At 43.0% G+C, this 24,056-nt stretch overlaps 1 protein-coding gene across 7 annotated transcripts in view; it reads left to right on the top strand.

Annotated features, from left to right (window-relative positions):
- Positions 1-16,190: 16,190 nt before the first annotated feature.
- CHD6 (chromodomain helicase DNA binding protein 6) overlaps positions 16,191-24,056 on the top strand; it is a 192,294-nt gene continuing 184,428 nt past the window's right edge. For 5 of the 7 annotated variants that reach the window (XM_045084209.1, XM_045084206.1, XM_045084210.1 and 2 more), the window contains exon 1: positions 16,191-16,292. The gene's annotated coding sequence lies outside the window, so the exon portion shown is untranslated. The remainder of the gene's footprint in view (positions 16,293-24,056) is intronic. The other 2 variants (XM_045084207.1, XM_045084208.1) reach the window with 1 other exon arrangement.

The raw sequence follows: 24,056 nt of genomic DNA, 5'->3' as shown, positions 1-24,056 counted from the left end.
TATTAGATTTTAACCTTTTGATTGCCATATGTGTTACACATACTTTTCTAGTTTGTCATTTGTCTTTTGAGTTGTTTATGGTATTTTGGTTATACAGAAGTTCTAAAATCTTTAAATCATCAAAATCATCAATGAATGTTTCCTTGTTAACTCGGCAAAGAGGATAAAGTTTCACAATACACAGCATGGGAAAGGCTAACCTAATATGCAGTTGTTGGTTTAAGTAGCATGGACTGCAACCACTTCACATGTAGATCTTCTATGTCTCCCTGCTCTGATTTAAATTTTCTCATTATGTAGTTTGTCTTCATAGACTTTTCTTCCAGCATAGATTTGAGCTCAGGGAGAAAATACACTGATCACACAGATTTGAGTATTCTAGTCTTCTCAAAGCTGCATATCTTACTGAAAATTAATTGACTATGATGGGGGTGCCTGGGTGACTCATTCAGTTAAGTGTCTGACATTTGATCTCAGCTCAAGTCTTGATCTCAGGGTCTTGAGTTCAAGCCCAGTGTGGAGCCTACTTAGAAAGAAGGAAAGAGAGAAGAGAGAAAGAGAGAGAGAGAGAGAGAAAGAAAGAACGAAAGGAAGGAAGGAAGGAAGGAAGGAAGGAAGGAAGGAAGGAAGGAAGAAAATTAATTGGCTGTGATCTGGCTTATACATTGGTCTAATGAGTTTGGTTAGTGTGAGTCTGCCCTAATCTCAGTGCTGACAAATCAGGTCCCGAGGCTATTTGTAAGTGTAAGAGTTGGACTCTAGGTTGTGTTAATTCATCCAGAACTTTCTGAGAAATGTCAGTCTCACACTTTTTCTTGCAGATAATTCCCAACATTTCCATGGCTATGCAAGTATCTTTCTCAATAATAAGTGGTGGGGCTGAAGGTGTCAGAAACCCTATAACTAATAATAATTAGTAATCATACCTACTCCCTAATAAGTACTTTTTGGGTGCCCAGCACTGTTCTTGGTATGTGTAATGGACAATTTAACAGCTACAACATTCCAACATAACGTAAGCAACATTTTTTCTGACTTACAGATGAAAGAAAAGGGGCCCAGAGAGACATAGTTACTTGATTGAAGTTACAAAGTCAGAAAATAGTGCTGCCAGTATTTGAACCCTAGACTACCTGCTTTCCTTTATGCTTGTGTTTGTAGCAGTCGATTATGATCTTATCTTGAAATCTCCCTTTAACTTGGAGATCCTTACTGGTATCTAATTATTCCACTAACTACACCAACAATAACTTGATAAGCTTTTTTCTTCCCCACTCATTTCTTCATTTCTTTCTGAATTTTCAAATCTCCAGAACTTACACACACATCTGAGCACCTGTGGGTAACACAGAGGGAACACCTGCCAAATCCCTCTTCCCAGGAAGTATAGGCATCCATTCTCCCACTATCGTCATGGCTGCTGTGTCAAATTTAAAATATAAAGGATTTCTTGTGCATTGTCTTCCAGCCAGAAGAAGCAGCAATAGGCTGGCACATTCCATATGACGCTGTGGGCCTCCAGGAAAATGTCTTTTCCTTGGTGTTTTTTTAAAGTATTGATTTAGCTCTTTATTTTCTCACTGACTATAGACCTTTACCAGTTTCAGGTGGCTTAATAAGGTTCAGATAACTAAAATGGACCAGTCTATAAATGAATTGAGTTATTCGGAGGATATAAAAATACTGTGCAATTTTGTTTTATGTAGTGCTATTTTTATGAGAGCTAGAAATGTTCTGTAGGCAGAACAGTGGAAAACAGAAAGGGAGACAACATTGTGCCACAGGAAGAAACAAGAGAGAAACCTGGAAAGAAAGAAGGGAAAATTTTTTTAAGAAGGGAAATTAATAATTAATAATAATTAATAATTAATAATTGTTGATCACTTACTATTGTCAGTCACTGTGCTAGATCCATCCTTTATATCATCTTGTTTAATCTCCACAACCACCCGGAAAAGGGATCTATTGCTTCCATTTCGTGAATTAGCTAAAAGGCGCAGAAAGGTTAAGTAACTTGCTCAAGGGCACACAGCTAGTTCATGCAGAGCTGGGATTTGAGTCCAGTTCTCTCAGAGCCTTGGTGTACTGGGTACAGAAAGGAAGAATAGATCACAAAACTCAAACTGAAGCCTAGCAGAGAACTGAGAAGATCAAAGTGAAACTGACAGGAGACTGGAGAAAAAGATGGTCACAGTGACAGAAGAGTTTGTGCTAGCCGTGAGTAAGCTGTGTGGTCTCTGAATCTGCCGGCCCAGAGCCAGGCAGGAGCAGGTGTCTGGAGCTGGTCCTGACAGAGGTGAGGATGGCTGGAGGGCCTCATCCAGTCCCAGAGGCCGCTGGTTCCAGGACAGCTGAGAGTCTGAGAGACTGAGGAAGGCAAAGAGATGGTTGGGCGGGGCCTGAGACAGGGGCCCTGGTAGCTCTAGGATGGTTGGGACTCTGGGTTCAAGGGGATGGCTCCTCCCTTTTGGAGGAACACTCTCCTTGTCGAAATCTTACATCTGTAAATCAGGACTTAGCCATCATGGTATCAGTAATGCTTCAGCAACCCATCAAGATCTTTGGGTGAGAAAGCCTTAGGAAGGTTTCAATGCGTTCAAAAAAACACAAAAAGCACACTTTCTGTGTGCCAGACAGGACTTAAATGATGCGGACCAAATGGTATGCCAAAATTCTTTGATTGCTGGTCTTTAGAGCTAAAGTCTGGTGGGGGAGACAGATACTAATCACATGATTATATATAAAATTAGTGTAAAATTGAAATTTTAACAAGTACTTATTAGGAAAGGCACACAATACTATAAGGTATGGCTTCCCTAAGAAAGCCATGCCTGTGTTGTGATGCAGGGAATAAATAGGGTTAGTTGCTTGAAGGAAGCGTATTATGTTCCAGATAAAGGAATCATTAAGTGCAAAGTTTCCTTGTTTTAAATGGTTCATCCTGGAGGAGGGAGGCTTAGTGCGCGATCAGGACTTTGCACACATTTTACATTCTATCTGGACGTCTCTTTCCCTAACTGGAAACTTTCCTAATGGTCAACAAGTCCACATTTCAGGGCAAAGATTGTGCTTCTGCTTTTAAGCATAATATACTTTTCATTTATTCATGCATATGTGCAAGAACCCATCTATCCAATCAGATCTCCAACCAAGTATCTATTTGTTTTTCTGGTCATTAATTACCTATTCATATATCCATTTAGTCATCCATCATACTAATTATCAATCCATGTGTCTGGTTACCCATCTATCAGACAACCATCCATCAATCCGTGTATCTATACATCTACACACATTTTATCTCTCTAGTGTTTATATATCCATTTACCTATCATCCACCTATCTATTCATCTAATCATTTACCCACATATCTATCTATGCCATCTACCCACATGTACCATTCTTGTATCCATCTAATCATTTATCCCTCTGCAACATAATAAGAAATATGTTTGGTCTCTATCCCCAGTTCCTGACACAGAACTCTGAAAACCCTGATAATTTCCTGAGTGATGGGGTTGATAGAATTATCTTTCACAGAGGTTCCAAATCCCTTGGAATTTGCTGGGTATAAGAGCACCGTTTGCTCTAATGTTGTGACTCTTGGTGGGCTCCTAATTAGCGTCAGGATGGGGACTAGTGAACAGATAGATTAAGCCATAATTGGAAGCTTGAAACTTTTGGCCTCATCTCTCCCCATTCTCTGAGGAGAGGAGAGGGGGTGGAGGTTGAGTTAATTAATAATGCCTATGTGATGAAACTTCATAAAAATCCCTAAAGCATGAGGTTTAGACGGGCTCTGGGTTGGTGAATCCATCCATGTACCAGGAGGGTGGACACCCTGACCACCACAGGAACAGAAGATTCTGCGCTTGAGAACCTTCCAGAACATGCCCTATGTTCCTCTTCATCTGGCTGTTCATTTGTATCCTTAACAATAAACTAGTAAATGTAGGTAAAGCATTTCCATGAGTTTTATAAGCCATTATAGCAAGTTCCCCAACCTGAGGAGGGGGTTGTGGGAAGTTCCAATTTATAGCTAAGTTGGACAAAAGTGTGAGTAGCCTGAGAACCCACTACTTGTGATTGGTGTCTGAAGTGAGTGGTTAGTCTTACGGGGATAAGCTCTTAACTTGTGGGACCTGTGCTAACTCCAGGTAGTGTCAGAACTGTTTAATGTGAGGAAAAACTGCAGACATCTGGTTTCAGAAGTGTAATGAGTGGAGAAACAAGTCTTCTTCCACCTTCCTTCCAACCAACCAACCATTTATTTATGTACCCATTTACCCGTTCTTCCACTCATTGGTCCACCCATCCATCTGTGTATTTATCCACTTACCATCCATTCATTTAAGCATCCAAGTACTCATCCATCTTCCATCCGTTTACTTACCCACTGATGTACTCATTTCTATTGCCACTATGACCAATTACCACAAACTTAGTGGCTTAAAACAACACAGACCATCTTATACAGATGATCTCCAACTTATGATGGTTTGACTTAAGATTTTCCGATTTCACAATGGTACAAAAGCAATATGCATTCAGCAGACACCAGACACCATACATTACGAATTTTGATCTTTTCCTGGCTAGTCATTTGTTATACTATCCTCTCTCATGGTGCTGGGTAGCAGCAGTCAGCACACCTCCCAGTCAGCTGGGTATTACAACCAATACACTTAAAACCACTCTGCACCCATACAGCCATTCTGTTTTTTCACTTTCACAACAAATTCATAAATTGCATGAGATATTCAACATTTATTATAAATTAGGCTTTGTGTTAGATGGTTTTGCCCAATTATAGACTAATGTAAGTGTTCTGAACACATTCAAGGCAAGAAAGGCTAAGCTACGGTGTTCAGTAGATCAGGTGTATTAAATGCGTTTTTGACCTATGGTATTTTCAACTTAATGATGGATTTATCAGGATGTAACCCCATTCTACGTTAAGGAAGAACTATAGTTCTAGAGGTCAGAAGTCCAAAATAGGTCTTACATGGTTAAAACTAAAATGTTGGTAGAGTTGTAGTCCTTTTAGGGAGAGCTGGTTTCCTTACCTTTTCCAGCTGCTAGAGTCCCCTGCGTTCCTGATCTATTGTCTCCTTCCTCCAAGTTTGAAACCAGCATGTATAGGCAACTTCAAATTTTCAAATCTTCAGAGTTTAAAATCACAATCTATGTGCATCTTCAAACCTCTCTCTGATTGTGTCCCTTCTGCCTTCCTTTTATAAAGATACTTGTGATTACATTGGGTCCATCCAGATAATCCAGGATAATCTTCCTATTTCAAAGTCAGTTGATTAGCTAATTTAATTCCCCTTTGCCATGTAATCTAAGATATTCACAAAGTTAGGGAATTAAGACATAGACACTTTGGGGGCCGTTATTCTGCTTATCATACCATTCCTCCATTTATGCTTCAATCCATCCCGTTCATTCATTAATTCATCTTTGTGTTCATCTACTAATCCATCAATTTGGTTATCCATTCACTACCTACTTAGATACCTATGTATCTATGTATCTATCAATCATTTGTCTATCTATCACCTATCAAGCTCCCCATCCATTCATCCAACCATCCAATTGTCCATTTATTTATCTATTCATTTAACCATTCACTTGCCTACCACCCATTCATTTGTCCTATCAGTCATCCATCCTGATTTCATTATTTCCATTTATCCATTCAATATCCATTCATCTACCAATCATTGATGCATCAACTTATTCAGCTATGTAACCATTCATCTAATCAGTCATGAACTACCCTTATCTACCTTGCCTCTGATCTTTTTATTTAACCACTTAATTAACTATTTAACCTTTAAACTAACCTTTTGATTAATTAAGCAGTACCCTTTCAAGACCCCAAACATGTGTACATGTGTGCGCATGCACACACACACACACACACACGCACACCAAAATTTGGACCTAATGACCAAAACAGGTCTTCCTACCTGGTGATTTATTCTCAATCTCCTCTTTTTCTGATCCTCACTCCAAATGATTTGGAGCTCCTGGATGCTAAGCCTCTCTCAGGTTTGCCTGTAGTAATTTGTACTGGCTGCATGCCAGTTGGGTCTTCCTGTAATCTTAGTTTATGGAACCCTGCCTGTGTTGACTCTGTGTTGACCCTGATCTGCCCTTCTCCTGGTTATGCCCAGAAGGAGTGAAGAGAATAAGCAAACCTGTCGTATATGAGTGTGTGCACTGGGAAAGTTCTGGAGTAGAGCTGTGTGTCTCCATGATTTCTTCTGCCCTACTATCCTTGTTCTCAATAAGGAGCTTTGAATGAAAGTCACACTCCTCACAGTCTAGGTTGATTTCCCCCTCTCCATGGGGGAGTAAGACAAATAGTACTGAAAACACTTGTGGTATGATGGCCAAAAAAACATTTTGAGGGGCGCCTGCGTGGCTCAGAAGACTGAGTGTCCCACTTTTGATTTTGCCTCAGGTCATGATCTTGGGCTGTGGGGTTGAGCCCTGTGTCCAGGCTCCATGCTCAGTGGGGAGTCTACTTCTCTCCCTCTGCACCCTCCCTCCTCATGCTCTCTTTCTCTCTAAAATAAATAAACAAATATTTTTTAAAACATTTTGAAAATATGAAAAAAAGTCATTTAAAACTCTCAAAAATTGCCATTAGATTAGGACAAACTAAATAAACATGGTGCACTTTATTTTTAACCAGTTTTGTTTCCCCCTCAGACTTTTCCCCAAAAGATACTACTAATAAGGTGAGAAAGTACATATCACTGAAGCAAAGCATTCAGAGTGGCAGTAGCTGGCACATCACCACTCATTTACAAATGCCACCATAATTTACGGTTGTTAGACTGGTGATGGTCTCCCACCACTGGCTGAGCCACAGATAAGGTAGACTGTGGGCTGTGTGACATTCTCAGCACTCAGCTAAAATGCCACCCCCCTGCTCTGTTGCTCAGGAGAGCACGTCAGAATACAAATAGGAGTGACACTGTTATAAGAATACCCACTCCCACTTAATTTTTTTCTACCAGGTATCATATTAGTGACAAGACACTTGCCATGTACTTCATTATTGACCATGTCAAGACATGACCACTGAGGACCATGACTGAATGACTGCCAGATTCCTATATATTCCTATATATATATATATATATATATATATATATATATATATTCCTATACACTTTTAAGGTAAAAAAAATTCATCATGGGCACAAGTTTAAACCGGAATGAAACTGTTTGAGCAAGTCTTCATAGACCAGCTCCTGTCCGGCAGATACCATGACTTCATTGAGTGAGCAGAAGTGTTGGTACATCTCCATGAAACTCAAAACGGGCCCTTCGGGGGTACAGTCTACACTTTTTCAAAACTGTTCAAGAGGTCCTAAAGGAGGGGTGCCTGGGTGGCTCAGTGGGTTAAAGCCTCTGCCTTCGGCTGGGGTCATGATCCCGGGGTCCTGGGATCAAGCCCTGAAGCTCTCTGCTCAGCGGGGAGCCTGCTTTCCTTCCTCTCTCTCTGCCTGCCTCTCTGCCTACTTGTGATCTCTGTCGGATAAAGAAATAAAATCTTTAAAAAAAAAAAAAAAAGAGGTCCTAATGGAAATTGTGCTGCTATTGGAGCTTTGGCCAAAAGAATATTTCAGAAATGAATGAAGAGGGGCAGCGTTCTGACAATTCTCTATGACTAAGTGGCATTCTGGTCTGGGAAGACATCCCTTCTTAGCAGTTGAGAGATTCTAGGGCCCTGAATCAAAAGATTTTGAAGGCACTGGCATTCCAACACTGAGAGGTCACTGGTTTATGAATGGACGCTTTGGCCGTCACCAAGACATGTGCAAATCATACATAAAAGGTTTTCCTTCAATGTCTCATATAAAACACTACTTGAAATCCTCAAAAACAATTTTTAGGTTCATGCCAAAGTCCTTTCACATGCTACGCCTCATTCGCTACATGCTACACCACATTCTACAGCTCTGAGAAGTTACCTAGACAGGGCCTGCCCCTTCTACGGACAATCTAGAAAGTTAATATCCAGAGATGGCAAACAGCTTTCACACTGCGAGCCATTCCTAGTAGGTGCCATTGAGGATAGGAGGGAACAATATAAGGATGCTTACCATGCTTTTCCTCAGCAGAAACATGGAAACGGATTAATTTTTAAAAACTATAGTGCTTTCAGGGCGCCTGGGTGGCTCAGTGGGTTAAAGCCTCTGCCTTCAGCTCAGGTCGTGATCTCGGGGTCCTGGGATCGAGTCCCACATTGGGTTCTCTGCTCAGCACGAAGCCTGCTTACCTCTCTCTCTCTCTCTGCCTGCCTCTCTGCCTCCTTGTGATCTCTGCCTGTCAAATAAATAAATAAATAAAATCTTAAACAAAAAACAACTATAGTGCTTTCCTCCTAGAGGGTACAAAGTGCCGCTTCTTTTATTGTTAATTTGCTTGTGGTCCTCTCTCTGAGTTGGTCAGTTACGCTGATGGTAGAATTGTGTTCACAAGGACAAGGATTCTGCCATAACTTTGAGGCTTGGTGGAAAAGCTTGGCTTAAGCAAATTTTTAACGGCTAAAATTATCTGTCACTGCAGGAAAGCACAGTGCTGAGTGAGAATGAAGGATTTATGGAACTGTTTCAAGCGTAAGGTGACCAGTGTTTAAAAAAATTCCTACCCAAGAACATGTGAGGTATGACTTTTCATAAATCATCATTACTTAAAGTGAGCACAGTCATATGTATAAACTCAGATTAAAAAGAAGTAAAAACAGTAGTAGTGTTTGTTAGACATGCATGAGAGAGCTCTGTAGTACTTTAAGAGTTAAATCAGTCAGATTAAATCATGAGGGATGGAAGCCATATACTACCAGAAGTCACTTTAAAAAACAAAATGTCCCTCAGGCCAAAGGCAAGAAGAGTAGAGATTGACTTCAGTCAAATCAGTGGAATTAGTATGTTTCAAAAAGAGTGAGTCAACAGAAGAGGGCAGGTCTACACAGTGCAGGGAGAAATGAGGGCCAGACTAAAGGATGTAATAATGGAGTAATTAATAATCTGTTGAGCAGTTGATGAAACACTTAATCCATACAACAACCCTGTTATCAGAATCAAAAAACTTCACTGGTGGTGAATCTGGGATTTGAACCAGATCTCTTGGCCTCCAAAGCCTGTGGGCTTAACTAGTCTTACCCAGTTTTGTCCTGGGGAAGGGTGCTTTTGCCAGGCCAGGGCACTGCCATTGGCTACACACATCCTTTTATATCTTCTTTGGAAGTTACCTGTACACGCCATGGGTTACCGTTGGGGATTTCCTCAGTGGCAAGCCACAGACACATGATTTTTGAGCTGTCAGGGAGAATAGACCTGACACTGTCTGCTCTCCTTTTACAGATGATATCTGTAACTTTATTTTTGCAAACTGCCACGAACACCTCTCCCCCAACTCTGGGGATATAAGATCCTTGACCCAGCAGGGGAATTCCGGTTTTGGCAGTGAGATGTGATTCCAAAGGAATGCAGTTGATTTTCTGATGTGACTTGTTATGTTATTCATGGTCTAATCAGAAAACCAAAAACTCTGAGAGGTTAAAACGTAAGGACTTTATTTGAGGACAGACACGCCCAGGACTAGCACACCTATAAACTGCCTTGGAATTGTGTAGAAGGGCAGCATTATGGGAAATAAGCACAGGGCCTCAAAGGATATTACTTTGAAAGACAAAATTCATTGGGGTGAGAAGTCTTGGCATACCTCTGCTTTCCTGACCTTGACTGAGGGGCATCCTTCCAGGATAAGCTCTCATGGCACCATGTGCCACTCCTTTGTGACATTAACCACTGCTGTGATGTTACATTTGTTTGCACGACTATTCGACTAATGCCAGCCTGTTCTGTAGACTGCATATGCCTCACAAGGGTTGAATTTGTGCTGCATTTTACCCATCATTGTATCCCCAGCACCTAATACAGTCCTATTAAAGTCAGACCTGGACATTCAGTAAATGTTCTTTCAGTGAATGGGTTCCATTTGAAACATCAATCTCCTTCAGTACCTTCCCAAGAGAAATGAAAACATATGTCCACACAAAGACTTGTATGTGAATGTTACTAGTAGTGATGTTCATCATGGCCCCAAAGGGGCAACAATCCCAATGTCCATCAGCTGGTGAGCGGATAAACAAAAGGTGGCATGTTCATACAATGGTGTACCATGCAGCAATAAAAAAGAACAATGCAGGGGCGCCTGGGTGGCTCAGTGGGTTAAGCCGCTGCCTTCGGCTCAGGTCATGATCTCAGGGTCCTGGGATCGAGTCCTGCATCGGGCTCTCTGCTCCGCAGGGAGCCTGCTTCCCTATCTCTCTTTCTCTCTCTCTCTCTGCCTGCCTCTCCGTCTACTTGTGATTTCTCTCTGTCAAATTAATAAATAAAATCTTAAAAAAAAAATAAAAGAACAATGCATTCTACAACATGGGTAAACCACAAAGATATTATGTTAAGTGAAATAAGCCAGACATAAAAAACTACCTATTATACTATTCCATATATATGCAATTTCTAGAAGAGGAAAAACTATAAAGAAGAAAGCAAATCCATGGTTGCCTGGGCCTAGGGGGTGGGAGTTGGGATTGCCTGTATACAGGAAGATGGGAACTTTCGGAGGTGACAGAAATGTTCTAAAATTGGATGGGGATGATGGTTGCACAACTGTATAAACTTACTAAAAATCATCAAACTGTACATTTGCAGTACCTGTATGGAATATGATATGCCTCAATAAAGCCATTAAATATGTTTAAAAAAATCAATCTCCTTAGTCATTTTATCCCAAATGATGTTCCATGGAATATTATCTCTGTGGGGCATTGTGACACAGACTGCTAGCTGAGTCTCTCAACTCAATAGTGAGAGAAGCTTAAATTTTTTTTAAAGGATTTTATTTATCTATGAGAGAGAGAGAGAGAGAGAGAGTGAGAGAGCATAAGTGGTGGGGAGCGGCAGAGAGAGAGGGAGAAGCAGGCTCCACACTCCATCGCAGAAGCCTGGGATCATGACCCAAGCTGAAGGCAGACGCTTACCTGACTGAGCCATCTGGGCGCCCCAAGAACTTTAATTTTCCTTCCAAGGAAATGTGGACTGTTCCAGCAGACATCTCGGACCTTGGAAATGAAAGCAAAAATATTAAAGCTTGGATTCCTGACAATCCCATAGAATAGCTATGCCATTCTTGAACTCCCTGCCTCCCCTATTTCTCTTATGCGGAACAAAAATAAACTTCAGTGTTATTATGCCTTTTTTCCTGTTATATGTAGCCAAATTTAATCACAATACCAGTTTTGATAGGTATTAAATGAAAAGAGGGTTCTGTGGTCAAATAGTTTTGAGAATTATTGAAGTTTAACCAATTTCATTAATGCAACACCTCTCAGTTTTTAATATGTGAGTGAGCAATGGTAACCTCCAAGATGGGCTAGAGCATGCACAACTTCCTAAACCAACTTGACCCTGAAACCTCTTTTTTTAATCTTATATTTTTAAAAAATAGGCTCCATGCCCAACATGGGACTCGAACTCATAATCCCGAGATCAAGAGTTGCATGCTATACCCCTGAGATGGCCAGGTGCCCCCCGAAACTTCTTGTTATTGGATCATCTCATAGAATGAATGACTTAGGGGCAGTGGGAAAAGTTGCTTTAAAAATTTTACATTTTTGTGGTCACCTGAGTGGCTCAGTTAGTTAAGCCTCTGCCTTTGGCTTGGGTCATGGTCTCAGAGTCCTAGGATCCAGCCCCGTTCAGGTTCTGTGCCCGGAGGGGAGCCTGTTTCCCCTTCTCTCTCTGCCTGCCTCTCTGCCTGCTTGTGATCTCTCTCTGTCAAATAAATAAATAAAATCTTTTTAAAAATTTATATTTTTGCTTCTTTCTTTCTAATACATACTTCTTCTAGGCTAATAGAGCTTTCTTAAACATAAAGTGACAATATCACATATCTGTTTAAAATCCTTGAACAATTTCTATAGGATAGAGTGGAAACTCCTTTATGTGATGAATAAGACCTTTTGTGATCTGGCCCTTGCCTTCTCTCTAGCCTCATCTTAGCAATCTCCTTTTCACATCACGAACCATTTGCACTGTTGAGAACAGCGCCTGTTCTCCGCAGTCGCTTTGACTCAGCATATGCTATGCCATTATGAGTGGAACACTTTCTACCTGCCTGCTTGACTGGTATTCTACCTCTGATCCTTTAAGACCAGGCTGATGTATTAACTCATTTACCTCCATTCATGCTTTAAGCAATTCCTACTATGTATCATACAACACACTAGTACTTGCCTTCCAAAGCCAAATAAACAGAATCCCTGGCCTGGAGGGATATCAGATCAAATAAAGTTAGACAAGCACTGTATTAGTCAGAGTCTGCTAATGGCCATAATAAGCAATCTTCCCATTTCAGTGACTTGGCATTAAGACAGTTCACTTCTTACTCTAGGCACAGTCCATTGTGGGTAAGCACAGTGATTCTGCTCCATGCAGTCAGTCAGGGACCCAGGCTCATTCCATCGCTGCTTTTGGGGGCCTCTAAGTCCTCCACTGGATATTTTTGCATCCCTAGCAAATGAGGAAAGGAGAAGAGTTTGGATGCCCACATAGGAGGTTTTGGGGGATGCCTAGAAATGAGATATATCTATCACTTCTGACCAGATTCCATTAGCCAGAATTTAGTCACGTGGACCAATCTGATTACTGAGAAATGTGTTTTTTCTACAAGCCTAGGATGAAAATGAAATGGACTGGTGTAAATAGCCTTTTCTGTGACAGAGATATGTAAGCAAGAACAATAGAGAAGCTCACGGTCTAATGGAGGAAGCAGACAAGTTAACAGAGGCAGGAAGGCAAGAAAGAACATGGTCAGGCAGGATATAACCTGTGTTTATGGAGTTCTTACCAGAAAGTTCTAGAATTGCTGGGAGCCCTTCTGTGGCTCCCCTTCAGAGCTCCTAAGAATTGCTCTTCTAAGGCCCGCTGTACATATGGACATACTATATGGTCTGGAAAGTTGTGCATCATCACTGTCCCCTTCATAACAGACCCTCAGGGCCTCTTAGTGCCAACCATCTCTTGTCCCGGCAGCTGCTATGGTGTTCAGCTCTACACGGGCTCCATTTGACTTCATGAGCCGTATCCTGATAAATCAATGCCTCACGACCTTGCCGTAAGCCTCTTAACACTGAGTTTTGGGACACCCCAAAGCCCCACTTGGCACCTGTGCATGAACTACTGAACATGGGATGTAAGCTGGTGGATAAATTTCTTTCCTTTTCCTCTCCCATAGGCTATGCTATGCCTTATGTCATGTGACTTCTCAGAAGATAATCCCTTCTGCTGAAGCCATCAGCCACACATAGTAGAGGCCAGATGAAGAAGTAGAGGCCAGATACCATCCTGGTACTGGTTCTTTTCACTTTTCTACCTTCCTCCTTTTGCCTCTCACTTCTGCCCAGTAGAGTCAAGCTCTGTGTCGTAGTGGCTAAGACATCCCCATGGATGCACACAGCTAAAAGCCACTTAGCAGACAGCTTTTCCCCTAATGTCTACCTGCGGGTCCCTGGATGCTGGAGAAGTGTTTTTCTTCCGCTTTTCTAAAGATTTATTTATTTAAGTAATCTCTACACCCAATATGGGGCTTGAACTCATGCCCCCGAGATCAAAAGCAGCCTGCTCTAATGACTGAACCAGCCAGGTACCCTGCTGCACCAGTATTTTAAGGGTCAGATTCCACTCACCCTGTTCTGTCCTGCAGACCTGACTCTATGAGGGTCAAGCTCACTGAGTTGAGTGGAGTGAGTGGAGTGGAGCCTCCAGACCTTTCCTTTGCTTGTACCTGTACCATTCACTTGTGGATCAATTTTGTACTGCTATTGATTTCTTATTTGGTAACATAACATCTGTATCTCTATGTTTGACTTCTGTGCTACAGACTTTTCTCAAGTTTAAGAACAGGAATTACCGTCTGACGAGTTTGCCTCCTTCCTGCTCCCACACCTTTCATTGCTGTCTTTTGCTTCTGTGCCTTGGCATATGTACGCTGCTCCCTCTGCCTGGAGCTCCATTCTTCCCCACCTCGTTTATGTTATTTCATCTTTTGTAAGCGAGGGACATGATTTGGTAAAGGGAGGGTCACTTGACTCCCATGTAGGACTCACCAAGTCTTCTCTGATATAATTCAGTGCCCAGCCTCTTTCCCGAAACTAAAGTGCACAGACCTGAGCCTCATCAGCAGTCTTGATCCTATGTCAGACTGAAGGGGTTGTGGCCACTAATTTCCCTGTTCTGCCTCAGGCTCTGCAGCAGCTGGATCGGGAGGGCAAGCTTGCTGTCCCTTTGACAGCGGGGGAACAAACCTCTCTCTCCATCCTCACACCCCAACAGCTTGGCAGGACTAGAGGTCCTCAGGATCAATGTGTACATTTCCATCTTGATCCCAACTAGATTATGAGCTCCCTGAGGACAGGGATATTGTCTGCCTTTGTATCTACAACAATATCAGGAACACCGTTGGTGCTTAATAAATATATTTTATTTTTAAGGAAGGAAGAAAGAGGAGGAAGGAAAGACCACAAGGCATCTTGGCCAACCTTGAGTGAAATGAGAGAAATGTGCACAAGTGAGGTAGACAGGAGGCGGGGGGCTCTGCTATCTCTGTATTTTCAAACTGGAGAAATCTCTGGTGTTTCTGGTGTCTGCCAAGAAGTCAAGAAGTAATCCTCAGATAGGAGCTAGGGTCACAGGATGGAAACCACAGGAACACTTGGGCTTCAAAGAAACTAAAAATATCCTCTCTCTGGGGGTACAGTAAGGCTTGGCTACATCATTACAGCTACTCCTGACAGTCAAGCCGTGTTCATCTTAAATGTATCCAACAAACTGCTTTTGGAATCAACCAGGACTCAGATCATTCCTACTTGAGGTAAAATGTGCCTCTACAGTCATAATCCAGCCTTTTTTTTTTTTTTTTTTTTTTTTAAAGTGGGTGTTAAGGAAACACCCTCAATAGAGGCAAGCAGGGAGGGAGGGGGCAGGTGACTATCACCACTGGGGAGGAGGCCAGTAACAGGATACTGGACCAGGCTGGTGGATAACACCCCCCTCCCTTTCTCCATATATTTTCTTTATAGAACTTTTCAGTACTGCCCCCTTGTATTTACTTATTGTCTTTCTTTCCCCTAAACATGCCTGTTCCACAAGAGCGAGGCCTTTGTCCTATTGACCGCTGTATCTCCTCTCTTACATCAATGCCTGGCATTTGGTGACTATTCAAAAATTAACTGCTAACGAACGAATTAAAGAGTAATAAACAATTAGTTGAATCTCTGCCATATGCCGGGCCCTGTCCTTGAGGATGCTGCAAGGATGGTGGGGGAGATAGGCCTGAACATAAATACACCACAGCTCGACACCTGATCTTTCGGAGGTATATCAAGGCGCCGCAGGATCCCTGGGGCTGAAAACTCCTGGGGTGTACAGGGGCCTTGGGAAGAAGCCTGTCGTGTGCCAGGAGTGCCAGGGAGCCAGGCAGAGAGGTAGGAGATGCCGCTGGAGACACAGAATGAAACTCCTTGGCTCTTTGCTTGGCTTCTCCGCATCTTTTTCTGACCTGCGGGACCCTTGCCTCTCCTCGCTTCTGTCTGCGGGACCCCGGCCCAAGCAGAATCTCTCTCTGTCGCGGGACCCCAGCCACATCCTCTCGCACCCCGGGAGACGCCAGCCCCGAATCTTCCAGCTCGCTAGCCTGCTACCTGCGAGACCTCCACCTGCCGGCTGAACCCCTCCACGCCCGCACGCACTCCGGGTCCCCGCCCCCTGCCTGCGGTCTGCGGCGTGCAGGACCCCGCCCCGCCCCCTCGGCCCGCAGGACCCCGGCCCCGCCCCGCCCCCGTGGCCCCGCCGCTCCGTCCCGGGGGGCGGGGCCGCGCGCAGCAGCGTCTCCAAGGCGGGGGGGCGCGAGGCAGGGGGCGGGGCGGCCCCGGCGCCGTCCAATCAGCGCCGCGATCACATCCATGCAAATACGAGCACAATGGAGCGAGCCCATCACTCGCCCCTGCAAGCAAGCTTGAAATGGGCTTCTGCCTGAGCGGCAGCCAGAATGACCAATGATTCTGTGTTTTGGGCTGGCGAAGCCCAATGGCGTTGCAGGGAAGGCGGGCCCGAGCTGGGTTAGGGTGTCCTTGCAGGGTGTCTGAGCTAAACTTCACCAAATAATAGCTGTTTGTATTTTGGCTGCTGCAGGAGCCATTTTAGGTAAGTTCTTCTCTTAACTTTTTATTTTCCTCCCTGGCCTCCTCTGGCCGGCCTTGTCCGCGGGTCCCTGGCCCCGCCCCGCCGGCCGGGCTGGGGTGCCCCTATGAATGGAGCCGGGATGAGGGGCTGCGGCGGCGCCGAGGCCGGGCCGGGGTCCGAGCGGGGCCGGCGGCGGGCGGCCTGGCGGAGGGCAGGCGGCGGCCTGAGGCCTGAGGAGAGGAGCCGGCCTCCGCCGCGCCCCGCTCCTGCTCGCGCTCAGGCCGCGCTCGGGCCGGGCGGCCGTCCTTGGGAGTGCGCCGCTGCGGGCCGCGCGGAGGGGCGGGGGTCCGGGCAGCCCCCGGCCCCTGGCCTGGCGGGTAGGGGCGGGGCGTGCGGAGGCTCCCCCCTGGGGCGGGCCGTAGAGGGACCCCTCGGGCGGGCTGGGTGGTGCGGCGCGCGCGGCGGGGGTGACCGCTATTCTGCCGCCGCCCCCGCGGAGAAGTTGCTTTATTGGCGTCCTGCGTCTGTTTGCAGGGGTGGAGGAGGGTGGGCTGGTGCCAGGCTGCTGCTCCGGGAGGGGGCGGGGGCCCCGGCGCGTCCTCGGAGCGCGCTCCCCCTCCGCCCCCTTCTTACGCACTAGCGCGCACTCGCCCCGAAAATTGGAACCCCGGAGGTGTCCAGCAGCCCCGCAGCCAAGTTTTGTGCATTATTAGATTGCATGCTTGAGTTTAAAAAAAAAAAAAAAAAGAATCATCTGTCCCCTTTAGGGTATTTATTTTCTTCGCTGTTGAGAAGTAACGGGAGCCTTTTGCTCCCAAATTTCCAGGGACACGCTTGTCAGATGTGCAGACGGTTGGCAGCTACTTGGTTTTTAAAAAGACGCTATTAGGAAATCCCCTCACTAGTGAGATAATTGAAATTTGAGTTTGTTTGCAGCTTCAGTTTTATTTGATCCAATTAAAAATACATAAGCAGGCACTTATATTTGTGTACATAAAGTATTCCTCGTTCCAGTTATGACTGATGTGACTGTGGTTTCGGTAGTGTGGGATCTAATAAGGCAATATAATTCAATTTTCGACTTGTAGGCCCGTGTTCTCCAAATTAGGGTTTATGGACCATTAGTAATCTGGCCAAGGCTTCTAGTGAATCCTTGGCATCTCCAGGCGTCTCTGGAGCTGTTGTATGTTCCTTATTCCCCAACCCTTCAAAACTGCTCATTCTGATGTAACAGTTCCATGAACAGAGAAGGTAGACATTGAAAAAAAATTTTTTTAAATTAATTTTTAGAGTGTCTGCAGTGTTGCTGGAGATTCAGTTACTGTTTTTCAAATGGCATACTGGAATGCAGTCCTGTTGAGGCCCCCAGTTTTGACATACCTTATGGGGATGTGCTTGTGGTACTTAGAAAAGTCCTCAAAGGGACCTCAGCACTGTGCTCCCAAGGCTAACTGCGAGCTGCCTTCCTTTCTGGAGATCTGTTGTCACTGGCTGTGCACTATACAGTAGTTTGTTGGTAGCATAAATTGGTAGATTCCATTGGCAACCTCAGGGATATAGTTTTTGTGAACTTTGTGGCTCTTTGGCAGGACAGAGCAAGTTTGAGATCTATGTATGAAAAAATGATTAGGCACGAATCTTCAAGTACCATGGTTTATGCCAGCCTGAACAGGTGGTTTCATATAAGCAATGCGTGACTGTAACCAAAGGCCTGGGAAAATGGGGAGTGGTAAATGATTAATTTTGGGCTTCTTTCTTCCCAGGGCAGATCTAAATAAATTGTGACGGATTATTTAAACTTTCTTCATTCATGGGCTACTTACTACTAAAAGCTAACCTTTATACTTTTTTTTTCCTTTTTGCTAACTTTGGAGTCTCCTTTATAGCAACCAGAATATGATACTGTTTTTGCTGCAGTCTGGCCGTGGGCAAAATAAATCTAGATCTCTTGTGAAATTATTTGTGTCTCGAAGTGCTATGACAGTCTGCCTGGAATTACATCGGTTATTTCTTTGCTTTTTTTTTTTTTTTACATTTAGCTTTTCTGTTGTTACAGTGTGTGATCACTTTTACCATGGTTTTTAAGACTCTGTCCTTATCATTATCATTATTTTTATAATTTATAATTTATTGATATGGTTGGAAATTCTCTAAGCTCATCGGTATATTCATGCCAACCACACAAGAAGTTGAAAGACCAGTTTGGAGTGAAATGGGAGAGTCACAAGTAACACTTGCTGTATTTCTGGATGGTCCTTCGGCAGTTAGTTTTTTTTTTTTTATTATTGATTTACTATTCTTATAACATTTCCAATGCCAAAGATCTCAAGCAGAATCATATCTCTTTAGAAACCAAATCTCATTTGTTATTTTTTTGCCATTACGTTACAGAAAACTTACCAGAAACAGCAGACATTTGGGCCCCTGCGTCTTAGAGATCTCTTTGATTTATAGAAGTTTCAGACAAGTTTTTCGGTTTTCTTGGAAGCATGGCTTTACCTCAAGCAGAGATCGTGGTTATGTCTTCCATTCTTAAACAATGAGGAAAAAGCCTTCCACACTCTCAGGTTTGATTCTCACTGTAGGGACCTATGTTTTTCAGTTTTCACAGATGGACTCTGTATTGGTAATGGCCAAGTGGAGACAAACATGTTCTCAATCCTTGTGAACAGGTTAGAGGATTCAAGAATTCTGCCTGCAAAAATATTTTTGGTATGTGACAGTGACTGTATCTAAATCAACTGAGGAGACTATGTTTTCACTCCCTGCCATCTAGTTTGGCGCCCCACCCCCAGGATAAGATTTTATTTATTTATTTGAGAGAGAGTACAGGGGGAGAGTGAGAGGAAGAAACAAGACTCCCTGTTGAGCAGGAAGCCCAGTGTGGGGCTTGATCCCAGGACCCTGAGATCATGACCTGAGCTGAAGGCAGAGGCTTAACCAGCTGAGCCATGCAGATGCCCTGAAATAGTATTATTTTTAATAAATATTTGGCGGTTCACTTTATACTTCCCTTCTTCATACAGAGCTTTAGTTTAATTCAGGTGAAAAGCTGCAGTGAATTCCATGGGACTGCCTGCATTCTCCTGTAGCAGGTTATTATATTGAAAACTCTTTGATACATAAAATAATAGCTAGGGTTTAGATCTCTATTTCCAAGAAAACAGGTTTGGGTTTTTTTTTTTTCCCCTTCTCCTCCCAATAGAATGTGGCATACTTGTGAGACAAGCAAAAAGAACTAGCACTGAATAAATACCTGGTGTGTGTCCAGCACTCAGCCAGGCACTGGGGCTGCGGAGATGCACAAACGTCTCCCATTATCATGGTCACTCCAGGAGTCTGGACTGAAGCTCAGAGAGGTGAGGTGGCTTATTTAAGGCTATTAAAGCTAGTGAATGTTGAAGCCAGAATTTGAACCCAGATCAGCTGGATTTAAATATTCTTTTCATCTACTGCCCTCTCAAGATTGCTTTAAAAGCTGGAGTGTGCTGTCATGTTTAGTGGTATGGGGTTAAATTCACTGACAGAAGTTGTTCTACACACTCATCTATTTTTACTTCCTCATTTCAAGAGTTTGTCACTGAAGAGGCAAATTAGGATACAGTAAGGGCACCCTTAACCTCCCCCCCTTGCCTCACTAGTGTAGGAGAGGTCCTTGTAGGGCACTTAAGAGTTCAGCCTAGCCTGGTACTAATAGCCATAAAGTGCAGAAGGAGAATGCAGTCACTTTTTCCTTGCCAAAATGTTCTTTTCTTTAGTTCATTTTGTGGAGGCGTTGATACCCTCTTGAGAAATTCTGTTACTTCCATAAAAGTCCTGAAGGTAGTAAAATGGAGTTATTTTAAAATATCCATCCCCGTTCCCATTTCTGAACTAAATTATTTGCATAAAATCCAGAGAAAAATGTTTTCTTTTTGCTTGTAGTACCTGCATTCGTTGGTTTTTATCATTTGTAATAGTGATTCTTTACATCCGCCTACACTTAATTCTTTTTGTCATTTCCCATCATTGAGACCTTTAGAATCTATAGTTCCTATTCTGAAGAGTCCTTTTTTTTAAGTTGATGAACTTTTTTTCTTTATTGTCATAATGGAGGACTTAAAATTTTTTTAGCAAGGGAGAAAATCTGATATTTTAATAGATTTCTGTGGCACTTTTATTCACTGGCTGTTTCAGAAGACTTAACCTCCTAAGACAGTATTTGAAAATTTGAGGAAAACTAGGAAGTAGAATTTTAAGATAACTTAAGGACACAAATCAAAATGTAAGTTGGGTTTGAGTTTTCTAAAAAAGTAAAAGGAGATCTCTATTTTTTTACTCCTTTAATAGTTAAAGATTCTTGTAGGAAGTATCCCTGATCTAATTTTATGGACCAAATATTTTGTCAGTAAATTTAAAATATGTTTTGAAATTTCTTGTATATTATGTGACCAAGGTGTTTTACTTTTGGAATCTCTATACTTTTTTTACAAAAGATTTACTTGAGAGAGAGCACACATGCGGTGGGGTGGAGGGCTTAGGACATGAGAGGGAGAGAATCCCAAGCAGACTCCCTGCTGAGCAGAGAGCCCAGTGTAGCTCCATCTCACAACCCTGAAATCTGTACCCTGAGCTGAAATCAAGAGTCATTCGCTCAATCAACTGAGCCATCCAGGTGCCCCTGGAATCTCTTTACTTTTTGTTCTTTAAAATTTCATTTATTTATTTATTTTAAAAAAGATTTTATTTATTTATTTTATATAGAGAGAGGGAGCACAAGCAAGGGGAGCGGGGGAGTGGGAGAGGGAAAAGCAGGCTTCCTGCTGAGCAGGAACCCCGACAAGGGCTCAGTCCCAGGACCCTAGGATCATGACCTGAAATGAAGGCAGACACTTAACCGACTGAGCCACCCAGGCACCCCTCTATACTTTTTAATTGTAAGATTGTCTTTATATAGAAGGTCAGGCTTCAGGTTAAAAGGAGGTCTAACTACTGTGGTAACCTTGGCCTTTGGTTCCTACCTATTTAGGTCGAGGCTTTTTATCCTGGGATTCATGGACCCTTAGGTCTGGTCTGTCTGTGAACTCCACAAAATAGCATAGAAAATTTTGTTGGTGCTCTTTGATCAGACGTGAGTCCATTCTTCTTGTGATTCTCAAAGGGATCTCTGACTCCCACCCCCCTTCCCTCTGCCTTCTCCTCCCCCATCATTTATTCCCATCCACACACAAAAACAATATTGAAGATCATGGATTTAGGTTGTTTCAGAAATAGTTGTTTTGTTAGGAGCAAAATCTTTTCCAGGAGGCTGACTTTGTTGGGCCTTTAGGAGGTTCTGTGGTGTCCGTCTGGTGAAGCCCTTGGGTATCACTCCAGGCAGCATCTGGGCAAAGGGTTATCCCGAGTTCTTCCCTACCTTATCTTTACACTTGGGAAGCTACATACCCTTGATCGTGCACACTGGTAAAAGAGTAAGGGTTGGAGCAGGAGCCATGAGGGCAAATGCAAAACAGTGTTAGAGGGTCCTGGGCCTCTCTGCCTCAACCATCTGCCTCTGCAGATGGGACTGGAGGGGTGGCCATGGCAAACTCTCCTGACATTTTCTTGCTTTGAATACTTCTTAATCATTCTGTTACTGCTTCATTCAATATGTTAGGAGGAAAAGGGTTTTCCCCCTTACATTGTAAGAGGAACAATTAAAAAATCCCCCCATTTTTATAGTCCCCAGACTTCGTATGTGATTCCTTCTGACTTTTCTGTTAAGGTTAATTTCAGGTTGAATTTTTCTTAATGTCTGTTTGAGCTTGTGAGCTTATTTTACAGATAACATGGGTATATGTCGAGTTCTGTTAAACCAGATGTTACCGTAGGAGAAAGAATCAAGTGTTAAAATTCTCAGAGCCTTGTTTTATAATTTGCTTAAGTAAAAGTCAAGTAAATTGGTAAAACAAAATTTTAGAGTGACAAGAAAATTCCAGAAGTAGTCTCTAGGAAGTGGCCAAAGAGAAATCCTGGAAATTTTCTCATAGAAGTTCGTTTGTTGGGCCAGACCAGAAGTTGACTAGAAGAAAAATCCATTTTTTTGGTTTGATATGTCATTGGAGGAAAGCACCTTAAGCGTGAGGCAGTTTGGGGAAGGGCATTGACTCCTGTGAAGGGATTCTGTTTGGTTTGTTCCTTCCCTAAGTGCATATGAGCAAAGAAGTGTGCTGGGATTATTTACTTTGGGTTCAAGGAAGCCAACAGTAGTCTAAGAAATTCTTTGAAAGATTATGTCCAGTGAGCCAGTGCAGATCATAGATTTTATTTACTGAAAGAAATTTTTTTTTTTTTAAAGATTTTATTTATGTATTTGACAGACAGAGATCACAGGTAGGCAGAGAGGCAGGCAGAGAGAGAGGAGGAAGCAGGCTCTCCGCGGAGCAGGGAGCCTGATGGGGGGCTCGATCCCAAGACTCTGGGATCATGACCCAAGCCAAAGGCAGAGGCTTTAACCCACTGAGCCACCCAGGCGCCCCTACTGAAAGAAATTTTTATATAATTTAACACAAAGATGTTATCAATGTTCATTTGTATATTTTGGTCTAACAACTCTTACGAAGTTAGCAGTCTAAATTCAACTGTAGCTTAGCCTGAAGAAGTCAGGACACCCTCCTTTTTGACCATGTGGCAGAGTCAGAGATAATTGTTAAAATGTGAAATAAGCTTTTCTAGATCAAGGCTACTCATAATCTGCAGATCTGTGCAGGTCTGTGGACTATTAACTGTCTGATGAGGTAAGTAGAGCACTTGAAACATGTAGCTGTTTTTAGAGCATTTTTTATAAAATTGATTTGTCTGTTGAGTCTATTAAGACATGTAAGTTTATAGTATAGTCTTTCTTTTAAAAAAAACTTTTCCTCATGGTAATTTATTTTTCTGGTATTTTATAAAAGTATTAGTCCACGATGGATTGAGAAATAACAAAAAGTTGTGTTTTTGTTTTTGTAATCTCTTCACCCACTGTGGGGCTCAAACCTACAACTCCAAGATGAAGAGTTGCACACTTGGGGCCCCTGAGTGACTAGGTTAAGCCTCTGCCTTCTGCTCTGTTCATGGTCCTGGAGTCCCCACACTGGGCTCCCTACTCCGCGGGGAGTCTGCTTCTCCCTCTTCTTCTCCCTCTGCCTCCACCCCCACCCCCATTCATGTTCTCTCTCTTCCTTGCTTACACATTCTCTTTGTCTTTCTCAAATAAATAAATAAGATCTGGGAGAAGAAAAACACAAGAGTTCCATGCTTTGCTGACAGAGCCAGCCAGGCACCCCTCAAAAGTAGTTCTTAACCCTCAGCAGCACTACTTAAGGGGATAGGTAACATCACATTATCTTGCAGCTTGTTTAGAAATGAACATTTTGAGGCCCCATTCCAGACTGATCTGAAATAAATGACCTGGGGTGGAGACCCAGTAATCTTGTTTAGCAAGCGATACTGATGATTTTTATGCACATTTAAATTTAAGAAACGTTGTTCTAGATCAGCGCTGTTCAGTAGAAATTTATGCTATGATGAAAAGTGTCTTATGTGCAGAACCTACTAGTCAGTCACACATGTGGCTTTTGAGCCCTTAAAAGGTGGTTGATATGACTGAGGAACAGAATTTTAAATTTTATTTAATTTTAGTTCATTTAAATTTAGTCACATAGTGGCATGGGCATTTGACACCACGGGTCTAGATACTTCGGGGTCCCCCTTTCAGGGTGGGGGCAGCAAAAGTGGATTTTTCTTCCTTTCACTTAGAAAATACAGGATAGGACAATACTGTCC

This window comes from Mustela putorius, unplaced genomic scaffold (assembly GCF_011764305.1).
Source record: "Mustela putorius furo isolate JIRA1106 unplaced genomic scaffold, ASM1176430v1.1 tig00000743_pilon_pilon_pilon, whole genome shotgun sequence".
Classification (NCBI taxonomy): domain Eukaryota; kingdom Metazoa; phylum Chordata; class Mammalia; order Carnivora; family Mustelidae; genus Mustela; species Mustela putorius.
The sequence above is the reverse complement of the archived record's forward strand: the minus strand, read 5'-3'. Positions and strand labels throughout refer to the sequence as shown.